Genomic DNA, 12,406 nt, shown 5'->3' with positions numbered 1-12,406 from the left:
AATAAAACACACTCTAAACATGTTTTCCCACTACTCAATCAACTCTGAGGTCTCCTTATTGACTCCAGGAGCAAATACAAAAGGCTCTGTCATAACCAAGCCTCCTCCTAGCTTTCCAAATCCCCTTACATCTTATTCCCTAACATGTACTCTTTGAACCAATGATATTGACTTTCTGGATTTTCCATTTCTTGGTTCTGGGTATTTTCTCTGTTATCCCTTATCCCTGGAATGATCTCTCTCCTCTGCTTTAATCACTGACTTCCCCACCTTTCCTCAAGTCCCAACTAAAATTCCATCTTCATAGGAAGCCTTTCCTAAATCTTTTCCTCTTTTAATTATTTTCTGTTTATCCTATCTATGGCTTGCTTTGTATTTGTTTGTTTTCACGTTTTCTATTCCACTAATTTGTAAGCTCCTTGAGAGAGGGCAGGAACTACTTTTTGCCACTTTTTGTATCCTCAGTGTTTAGCACAGTGCCTGGCACATAGTAGGTACCTAATAAATGTTTGACTAACTTGACAGTCTTCTCACTCTTTCCTCCCTTCTATGTATTTGCACTTTTAGATCCAACTACACTGGTCTATTTGTAGTTCCTCAAACCCAACAGTCCACCTCCTTGCATTGACATTAGCTATCTCTTATCCTGTTTCTCTTATGTTCCCTTTGTTCCAAAGGCATTTATTCCTTCTTTATCTGCTTACCCATCATTTAAAAATGAATTCAAATACATCTCCTCCAAGAAACCTTCCCTAATTCACACACATACACACACACACACACACACACACACACACACACACACACACACACACACACCAGTGATCACAGTCTCCTGACTTCATATATATATACAACTCTCTTTTGTACTTATTATATATTGTATATTATAGCTACTTCCATGAGAGTAGGGGCCATGGTGGAGCTGGTAGAACAGTGGATAGAGCACCAGTCCTGAAATCAGAAGGACCTGAGTTCAAATCTGTCTCAGACACTTAACACTTCCTAGCTGTGTGACCCTGGGCAAGTCACTTAACCCCAATTGCCTCAACAAGAAAACAATGAGAGAATGAGAGAGAGAGAGAGAGAGAGAGAGAGAGAGAGAGAGAGAGAGAGAGAGAGAGAGAGAGAGAGAGAGAGAGAGACGGGGCAATGTCTTATCCCAATTTTGTCTTTCTCCCAGTATTTTGAAGATAGTAGGCATTTAATAAATTATGCTATGTTGTTTTATACTTTAACATAGAATAACTGAATTCTGCTGCACTTAAGACATTCACTTGTTGAGCAGTCAAAAGAACAGAGTAGACGACCATTCAACAAATATTTAGTTTAGCAAATATTGGTAAAACACCAAAGCAGTAACTAGGATTTGTTTTTTTCTCACTGGGACCAAGTACCACAAACAGCACTCAAAGCAAACAGCATAAAATTCATCTTTAATTGAGGAAGTGGGACTGAGAAGGAACTGAGAAGTTTGCTAACTAGGTTATAAATTCTGATGTTTCTATGCTGTGGAAGGACAGCAAATATTTTCAGCACCCTCTTAATTCAGAGCCCTGGGACAAAATCCTGGATGCCCTGGCCTTGTTACAATTCTGTTAATCACCTACTTTTCCAGTTATCTTACACAAACTCTACAAGCCAGGGGTCCTGACCTATTTTGCTCTTTCCACAAAGTACTCCCATCTTGGTCCTTTTGCTCCAACTTATCGGCCCATTTATCTCTACCTCTTAGTATGGCTGGCTTCTTCAAAACTGTTCAAAGTGCACCTTCTTTAATAGTCCTTTCTCCAAGTCCTCCCACTACTAGTGTTTCCCATAGAAAACATTCTATCTCCTCCTAATGCATCTTTTGTGTACCTAGACATTTATATGTAGTCTACCCTATTCAAATGGGAGCTGTGGTGTTTTTTTCCATATTCCCAATGGTTACCACTGCATCTGGCAAATAATAAGTGTCTAATAAATGCTTGTTGTCTGACTACCATGTGCCAGCCACTATATTAGGCACTGAGGGAAGATAGAGAAATGAAATTAGACACAATGTCTGCCTCAAAAGAATTTTCAATCCAGGACATCAAAGCTCTTTATGGCTCTTCCCAAGACGACCCTGGGAATTATCAGAAAGTCCCTAGAATAATAATAATGCCTGATATGGTGCCATGCATTTACCAAATCTCAAATGGTGATAACTGCATGATGATTATTTGTATCCTTATCCAATCTCTCACACACACACACACACACACACACACAAATATTTCAAAATCTGAGGGCAAGAATCACTTCTGATTTATTTCTGTATCTACTGATGCTGAATCTGGAGCCTCCTACATGGGGATTCAAGGTTGGTTAGTCAAGGAAACAGTATACAGGTTTCTCTGAAGTGCCTCTCTTCCCAGATTCTCTCTGACTCCACCTGTTTTCAAGGCACTCAGAAACATTGCTATCACAATAGTGATGTAAATGGTGGCACCATTTTGCATTGAGAAGTATTTTAGATATCCTCTCACTTTGTTCTCTCCAAATCTTTGGAATAGTCTTATTTTTGCAGATGGGTGAATGCTGGAATAAAAATAAAAAAAAAATAAAAGACAGAAAGGACCAAGGAGGCAGAGGGATGTAGAGGAAAAAGAATGCACTTTGGAATCCAACAACCTAGACCCAAATCCCAATGATTATCTTTCCTGAGACCTAAGGCAAAATGTTTCATGATTCAGATTCTTCTTTTATAAAACAAGGGGGCTTGAATAGATCAGGGATCTGTGATCTTTTCCTGTCTGTCAACAAACATTTATTAAGCATCCACTACCTGCCAGACGCTATGCTAAGCCCTGGGGATACAAAGAAAAAACAAAAAAAGTGTGACTTCAAGGAGCTCACAGTTTATAGAAAGAGACAGCATAGCTAGAGACAGATTAAATGGAAGTCATTGGCAAAAGAAAGAGACTAAAATGAAGGATTAGGAAAGTGCTTTGGCAGATTGGTGAAACCTATAGACCCCCTTCTCAGAATAATGTTTTTTTATGGAATAAGGATTACAAGAAATTATGTCAAAAATACAATCATCAAATTATATTTGCTACAGATCTAGATTAAAACCTCCCTGGACTAGGGTCCCTTCTAGCTGGAAATCTAGCACCAGACATCCTTTTCCCTAATTCTGAAACTAAATAATCTAAATTAAATACATAGCAGTTTTCAACATATTTTGCTTATAACAACCCAGTGAGATAAGAACAAGAGCCCAAGCCCATTCTACAAGGAGGAAGCTGAGCCTTAAAGATGAGAGGTGATTTGCCTGCAGCCCCACATCTAAAAGGATATGGAAGGAACATGAACCCAAATTGAACCCCAATTCTAAGTACAATGCTCTTCCCACCAGAATAACCTACCTCAAGAAAAAAAAAAAAAAAACCACAGATCTAAATAAGTCAGTCAATAAACATTGTCAAGTACCCACTCTATGCTAGACACTATACTAAACACTGGGAATACCAAAGAAGGTAAAAGACAGTCCCTGTTCCTACCTTCAAGGAGCTCACAATCTAATCGAGGAGCTCACTGACATCTTGCCATGGTAGTCTGAAGCCATCACTACCAGCTCAAACAAGTACCTATGGACCACACACTTTATGAACAGCTCAGTATAAACCTAAAGCAGATTTTGAGTCAGTAGCTGAATTCCCCTGAAATCAATATGGAACAATAGTGAAAATACTAGATTAAAAGTCAATAAGACCTAGCTTCAAGTTCTGACACATTCTAGCTCTAATGTCTTAGCCTCCATTTCCTCAGCAAAAAAAATGAGCACCATATTACATTTAAGCACTTACTTCACAAGGTGATAAAAATCAAATAAGATAAGGAACCTTTTGCCTTTTTTTTTTTGTATCACCAGCACTTAGCACAATGCCTGGCACACAGTAAGTGTTTTTTTTCCTATAATTGCTGTTCAGTTTTTTCAATCCCCATCTGAGGCTTTCTTGGAAAAAAAAATAGGTGCTTAATAAATGTCTATTGACTGCCGGACCAAAGCATTTCCAAACAGTTATATACTATCAAAATGGTGGCTATTAATAGTAGTTGGTGGAAGCAGGTGGGGCTTATGCCTTGTCCTGGCAAAGTCTTTGGATATTTTGATATTATGAGCCTAGATTTTTAATCATCCTAGAGTCTAAGATATAAAGAAAATAAAAGCAAAGTTGGATTCTTGTTTATCTTTCACATTGTTTTCCTGTACCTAAAGCAGAGGCAGAAAATCTTTTTCCCCTACTGAGGGCCATTGACATGCAGAAAGAAAAAAATCAAGGACCACATATCTTAAATAAAAAGCTATTCAATTTATTTTTGAAAGAGAAAAATATAAAATGTTCCATTCATCAGCTTATTATATTGAGAGAGAACATAAAAATCTATTCAGTGAGTACAAAAATTATTATATGCATATACATAAAAAGTGCATATTTGTATATATATATATATACATATTTACATTATATCTATGTGAGTGTATACATATTCAACAAATAGTCAACTTAGCAAACATCTATTAAGTACCTGCTACATTTAAAGTACTGTTTCAAGTACTAGAGAAAGATACAACAACAAATAAGACCAAGTTATTTTTAAATAACCCAAGCATTCCTTTTTCTCCCTCCCCAAGAGATTTTCTGAAATGTCCTTTGGGAATACAAAGAGAATTTCTTATATACTTATATTTTTGCTTTACTTCTAAATTATTGACTATTAAAAGAGAATGAGAAGCAGGAGAAAATGAAGTAGAAGGGAAGGGATCAGAGGCCAGATCATGAAATCACTGACATACAGTTCAGAGAAACAATGTAGTCTCTTTGCCTTCAGACAGGGAAAGGATTGTTGCTTCCACTTTTAAAGATGAGTTAGTTTTAAGTTTAGACAAGGGAGGTGACTTCCCTAAGATTATTTAGTAGAGGAGTAAGGAATACAGTTTAAATCTTCTGTCTCCTTGTGTCTTCACCTTTTTACTGGAACAAGAAGTGACAAGGAACTTCAAGGAGATCAGAGAACCAAAGAAAAGAGCATAAAGGAAGAGACATGTTGATAGAGAAAAGAGCCACCACAAGACGCAAATAGAAAACCCACCTCCCAAAATTGTTGTTCAGCTGTTTTTCCGATCTGACTCTTTGTTTTCCCATCTTGGCAAAGATATTACCATTTCCTTCTCCAGTTCATTTTACAAAGATTTGCCATTTCTTTCCCCTGCTCATTTTACAGGAGAAGAAACTGAGACAAAACAGGGCTAAGTGACTTGCCCAGACTCACACAGCTAGTAAATGTCTGAACATGGATTTGATTTCCTGATTCTGGGATTGGTGCTCAATTCACTGTACTACCCACCTTCCCCCTCAGGTAACTGAGGACCAAAGAAATTAATAGTTGTCCTAAATCACACAGGATTTGAGTTCAGGTCCCACCTGATTCCAAGTCCAAACCATTATGGAGTCTGCCATCTAGCTGCCTTAATAGATCTTTACAACTAAAGGCTTTTAAAGCCACTGTGTATTTTTGCAACTATTAAGAATATCTCCATTAACAGCTATTACCATAACACAAATTCTTTCAGAAATTTAATACTAATGATACAACTAATAGAGGACCCATGACACACATGGTTTTGGGCTCCAGCTGCAAGCATGAGCAGGCAAACTAGATGGACACATAGGGCATAATAAGTATTATATAGCGACTCCCAGATGATGTTTATAATGAGAACAAAAATAAGTTCTATTGCAGACTTTTGGTGATAGTTATTCTGTTCATCACTGCTTTTGCAAAGAACATAATCTAACTTTCAGCATAACCAATCACTTTAGTATAGTTCCAAAATCTATATAGTTGTTCTTCTAATAATTATGCTTGAAAGAAGTTTTTCTTCTACCATAGATAGGAATGGTAGACCATCACCTCTAATTCCTTTTGTCTCTCCCCAACCAAAGAGGGGAACAATCAGCATAGGAGACAATTGGGAGATATCAGTAGACCTAATTCTTGGTCTAGTAATTCTTGGGCAACTAGGGGACTCAGCAGATAGAGCACTGAGCTTGGAATCATGAAGTCTCTTCCTCACAAGTTTAAATCCAACCTCAAACACTTATTAGCTGTTTCACTCTGGCCCCGTCATTTAACTTCGTTTCTTCATCTATAAAATGAATTGGAGAAGAAAATGGCAAACCACTCCAGTATCTTTGCCAAGAAAACCCTAAATGGATCATGAAGTATCAGGCAACTGAAATGACTCAACAACAACAGTTCTTGGTCACTGATCTCCCTTGTATTTTGATCTTCCATGATCAGCAGCCCAAATCATCCCCGGAATGAGGCCAGTCCACAGGAGAGAAGTTTTTTTTAAAGGAGGAAGAAACAAAATTCTAATACTTGCTGCTACTAAGCCTCTTTTGCCTTCAATTGGATGCTTTTGGATGCTTCCAGCATGTTTGCTCCGTCTCCCCTAAATTCACTTCTACATCATCAGTGATCATCTACCAAGTTCTTATTCCCTAGGGCATGAAGAACTCTTCAGGATCAGGAGACTGTAGTAGAGATGTGCAAAGCTAGCAGCACAGAGCTATTCAGGGACTATCTTATCAAGGTCCACCCACCCTCTTTACCTTCTAATCATGCCATTCCAGGTCTGAAAGATTATTCTGCTACACAGCAATTAAAGATGGGAAGAAGGTACTGTGGGTGCAGAGGGAAGATTGTGGAAATTTCCTGCTAAACTTAAAATCTTGGGAGCTGATCTCAAATCCAAATTCTTCTGCTTACTACTAGTACCCTAAACAAGTCTCTCAGGACATTATCTGAGACATTTGGACTAAATGACCTCTGAAGTCCTTTTCAATTCCAGATCCCAGGTCCTATTACCTTTACCACATAGGGAACAAATTGAGCACTGGGAGAAAGTGAGTAGAGGAAAGGCTGTGTGACATAATGAAAAGGAAAACTGGGTCTGATCTCAGCTATGTCACTTAGCAGAGAGGTTAATCTCTTACCTTGGTTTTCCTCATCCATAAAGCAGGGGTAATCAAATACCATAATACTGTGAAAATTAGATGATATAATATATGTGAAAGCACTTTGTAAATTACAGCACACAATATAAAGGTAAGCTATTATTATTACTGAAAGCTTTTTTTAAAAATTCTGATATCCACACTTTCCCTATAGACTTTTAGGGATGAAAAGGATTTTAAAGTCCAACAATCCAAGCAGATAACAGATAAAGATGATCAAGAAAGTTGACATGGCATGTCCATAATCATACAACAATTTAAGAACAGAGCCTCCCAGTTCAGAGCTTGACACTATTCCTGCAACTACTTCTGAACACTACCCCACAAATATGGTGCTATGTCCAGAAGCAGCTAAGACTCAGTGGCTAGACATTGGGCCTGCAGCCAGGAAGACCAGAGTTGAACCAATCACTTAATATAAAATGGGAATTATATCTATATCTATCTATCTATATGTATATGTATATATAATTATTATTATGTATAATAATAATGTATATAATGGGAATAATTGTGTGGAAGTCAACAGAGGTTTGTAAAGGCATTTGTTGTCTATCCAGGTCCCTCTTCTTCACTTCAGACATGCACACACGAATATATTTCACTCACTTCTAGTCTTACAATCATCACTTGAAATGAGATGTTGGTGATCTAATGGTTCATTTGCTAACTAAGAGAGAGGAGAAAAGGAGGCTGGAGGGAATAGATTCACTTGAAAAGAAAAGTTAACTTATGGTCTATGCCTATAGATTTAGGACTGAAAGAGACATCAATTCAAGTCTCTCGTTGTACAAATAAGGAAATGGGAATCCGTGGAGGCTCAAGGACTTTCCCAGAACCATGAAGAGATATGTACTTTCCAATCCTTGGTATCACACACTTCACTACTCAAATGAGATGATCCCCCAGACTAAAAGCTAGGCTTAAAGACTCCAGAATCAGCAGTTTCAGCCTATTCCTTGCTGTGACCTAGGTTTTACAACACCAGACTTTGGAAGACCTGGTGGTGTTAGCATACAATCTTGGATTATCTAGTTTCTACTGATTTAGACTTTAGTCTAGGACTCTAGATGCTAGGCTATATTCTAGACTCTAGGCTATGTTCTAGACTACAGTCTGAGCAAACCAAGGGGGTAAAATAGATTATTTTTTTAGGTAAGGAATTATGGTTCAAGGAAGCCCAAATTCACTATTTTATCATCCTGAATCCCTTTGGTAATCAGGGTAGAAATAGAAGCAGACAGACTTAGAGGACTCAAAAGTCAAAATCTCCATTTTACAAATAAGGGAATTGAAAAACTAGAACATATGTGTCTCACAGCTGGTCTAGAGTGCAGGGAATAGATAAAAGGGCAGAAAGTTCATTTTGCCAGGTACACTCTCCCCAATTAATGATTCCTATAGCAGCTTCTTGGGGTATGCTTGGTCTCAATTTGCCATCTAATCACTAACCCTGATGCTAATGTCAAAGGGCAAAGCTCCAGATATACTTGACTGCCATTTGGCTTGCCTGCCAATGAATGGTATTATGACTCTCCCTATTCTACTAAAAAGTCCATTTTTAATTATTCACATGGATGGGAAAGACAGTGAATTTCCTTGAAATGAGATGCATATCTTAACCTTAAGTAATGTGCCTTAATCTATGAGTAAATTGGGTTTACATTCCACCTTAGTCTCATTTTTTTCTCTATTCCTTTACTTCTTTCTTTTCACTCACCCTCCTCCTCTTTCTTCTTATCTTTGCTCCCTATAGAGAATGATGGTAAGGTATATGGATCAGGAGATGCCCAGAAACCAGCCCAATCCTTCATCACTATGACAAAAAAAGATCTATTATATATCATGCTACCATCAATATGCCATACAAAAGAGGGCTTTTTTTCCCAGAAAAGGGTTTCTTGGGGACCCTAGACTCATAAATTCCAAAAGAAGGAATAAATAGGGTTTGGAATAACTTCACGTAAATCTTCATCCATTTTTCTCCCCTGAGCTCTGAAGTTAGGAATTGAGATCCTTGACAAGAAAGAGGGATTTTAGAAGATAAGGGAAGGAGACTCGTAAAATTAAAAGGGTTTAAAATAATTTTAGTTGGAACATGTTTTCATAGGGACCTGGGGATAAGAGATACATTTAAAATATGAGTTAAAGAGATATAGGTCAGTAAGGAAAGATACAAGAAATGTCCTCTTTGTCCACAAAAAACTATGCTCAAAAAAGAGGAAAACTTTGGATACAAAAAAAAAAAAGCTTGCAGGGTAGAATTACACGAATGTATACTATCAGTATATGGAGAAAGGCAGCATAGTCTAGTGGTTAGGGAGAGCTCATCTCTGAGCAAGGAAGAACTGGATTCAGATCCTGCTTCTGGTTCATAATGTCTGTGTGACCCTAAAGAAATCACTTGGCTTTTCTGCCTCAATGCAACCTTCTAGGCCTATAAGTTCCAAGAAGACACCATTTACTTTGATAAAGAGATTCCTCTGGGAGTTTGCCCTATTAGTGAAATGACAGAGCCAGTTACCTATCCTGTTATTACAAGGAATGGAAATAAGTTAGTAACTGAGACCAAATGTGAGACCAAATGTCAGGAGCCCAAGACAGTTTTGTTAAGTTTGCCTTACAGAGACATACCCCAAACTTAATATTCCAGAATAGCCTTTTCCCATCTCAATTACACAAATCAGACTTCAGAGTCATAAAATCAACTTCAGTGACATTATTTGTCCCATAAATTGTCTAGATCTCTGGACACATGAACAGCTGCTAGATCATCCATCTGCTAGGGGAAAAAAAAAAAAACAACCTGACTAGGAAAATAATGGGACCACAAAACAGAGGGCAATAGAGCAGATTCAAGCAGATAGCAAAGGGCATCTTTCCTCTTGACCTTGACCTCTTCAGATGATTTCAACACAGATCTCACTGATAGCAACTATCTAATCTTTCCCTATAAGTTTCTAAGAGTGGAGTATGGGGAAAGGAAAAATGGAAGGGAGATACGGTGACTGATTTTCATTTAACCACTAAATTTCCCCTTGTGTGTAACCTAACTCCCTTACAATATTATTTAAACCCATTTTCCTCTTCCTCAAACTAATCTCAGTGGAAGCAAAAAAAGAGTTGTTTTCTCTTTAAATATAAGATATTGCCTTCCCTTTGAGAAAATACAGCTCTCAGGTCACACACTTACACACACACACACACACACACACACACACACACACACACACACACACACATTAATCATCTCTATTTTAAATCATCTTGGATCCTTCAGTCTTTCCTCTTGTACCAGAAGAGCAAAGGTCAATATAGCTACATGGAATAAAGTCTAAAGAGGGAATTCTGGGAATCAAATCTATATTGCACTCTTTAATTCTCCAGATTACTTTCATCCATCTAACCAAAACCTACCTGCCATATATGGACAGAGCTATGGATTAAACAAACAGGAAAGATTTCCTTCCTAGGCATTTGGCCAAAGTGAAACTCAAGGACCCACTAAAAGCTTCATCCCCAGAGGGTTTACTGATAGACTTTGCCATCATCTCCAAAGCACAGGTATCAAAGCAGGAGAGTCAGGTGTCAAAGAAGAAAGGGAATTTGATGTTCTATTGAAGTGGATGGAAGAGCTAACACTGAAAGTCACATCCACTAATCGAAGCTGGTGAGCTCAGGATACCATTTCCACCTATTCCTCTTAGCTCTTCCTCGCATTCCCAGTCACCTTCAGCTTGCCATCCCATTAAAGGGCACACTGCCCCTCATGTCAAAAGTCTCAGTATTTTCTGTCTCAGTCAACTTCAGAAACAGAAAATTCACCTGAAAAATAGATGAGTACAGAAATCACAGAAGCCTGAGTTATTAGAAACCTAGCCAAAAGCACAGCCTTCTAAAGCCCGTTCTTAGGGGATGGCGAGTTCCTCAGGTACCACTGGACTTTCCCTCAAATCAAGTTCCCCATAAACTTCCAAACAGCCTTCTTATGTCTTAAGGAGAGCTGAGAAGGGAAGAGAGGCTACTTAAAAGGGAAAGGAAGGCAGTGATAGGGAGAAATTTAAGAAAGGCACATGCCATACAGCACCTGTTTCAACTCCAGCTCCCCAGTGCAGTCTCCCTCTCAATATGGTTTATGGAAAAGCAGAAACATTAAGATCACTGAGCATCCTGACAAGGTACTGGTGTGTACACACACATACACACACACACACACACACACACACACACACACACACACACACACACAAGCCTCCTCTTCAACAGCTTTGGGAAAATTTCCACATTAGCTGAAATTGCTACGGAAGTTACAAAGGAAACAAACATACTCATAAAGAAAAGGATCCTCGGAAAGGAAAGGCTGCTTTAAGGAAGGGTTTGGGGAAACTACGAAAGGGTTGCAGGTCTCAAAGATCTATCCTTTCCCAACAGGTAGCATTCCAGAATCTAAAGCTTCTCCAGAAAGAATTCTTATTCTAGACGGCAAAAAAAGCGGAGCCCCACGGTGGGGCAGAGGCAGGGGGAGAGATCCACTGGGAGCAATACCACACCACCATCTCTACCAGAGCAAGTAAAACAGTGGCTTACCTTGAATTAATGCAGGGTCCCGCACTCAGGTGAATGAGGGTGTGTTATTATTCCATAGACATTATTTGAATTATTTTTTTAAAAAGAGAAAGAGAAGCAAGCAATATGGAGGAGGGGGAGCAGGAAGGGAGAGGAAGTAAGTGGGGAGGGGGAAGGGGAGGCAGATAGCGAAGGGGGAAGGAAGCGGAACGAGAGAAAGGAAGAAGTGGGAAAGGAGGTGGAGGAGGAGGAAAAGGAGAGAAACAGAGAAAGTAAAATAAATAGAGGGGAGACAGTTAAAAATCTGTCTCCTACCCACACAGTGGAAAAGAAATTTCTGACAATCAGAAGGAGAACTCACACATACCAGAGGGGGCAGACGGGGGAATAACAAAGAAGAAGGGGAGCTAAATCCAAACGGAAAAAGAACTGTCCAGGCATAGAAAATCAGACAAGGGAGAGGCAGCAAGGGAAAGAAGAGAGTGAGAGAGGGTGGGGAGAGAGCCTACTCGTGTGTGTGCGATGTGCGCGCAGGCACACACATGTGTGTGTTTGGGGAGGGGGAAAGGAGCGGGAGAAGGGCATCTGGGAAGCTTGATCCATTGGGTATAATTACTGTAGTAAACAGTCGAGCGGCTGGAAATTTAGGTGAGGATTTCTGTAAAAAGTTCAATGATCGAAAACTTCATCTGGCGATTCTGGCCGAATTACTCACCCCCATTTCAGGCACACGGCCACTCCCACTCCATCCAGAATCCTCGTGTCCAATCTTACCCCTTCCCTTG

General features: G+C 39.1%; 1 protein-coding gene across 1 annotated transcript in view; it reads right to left on the bottom strand.

Moving 5' to 3' along the window:
• Positions 1 to 12,144, bottom strand: part of CACNA1E (calcium voltage-gated channel subunit alpha1 E) — a 616,215-nt gene extending 604,071 nt beyond the window's left edge. Inside the window, exon 1 of the mRNA XM_074308523.1 lies at positions 11,643 to 12,144. The gene's annotated coding sequence lies outside the window, so the exon portion shown is untranslated. The remainder of the gene's footprint in view (positions 1 to 11,642) is intronic.
• Positions 12,145 to 12,406: the final 262 nt, after the last annotated feature.

The sequence above is a fragment of the Sminthopsis crassicaudata genome, chromosome 4 (genome assembly GCF_048593235.1).
Source record: "Sminthopsis crassicaudata isolate SCR6 chromosome 4, ASM4859323v1, whole genome shotgun sequence".
NCBI lineage: Eukaryota > Metazoa > Chordata > Mammalia > Dasyuromorphia > Dasyuridae > Sminthopsis > Sminthopsis crassicaudata.
The sequence above is the reverse complement of the archived record's forward strand: the minus strand, read 5'-3'. Positions and strand labels throughout refer to the sequence as shown.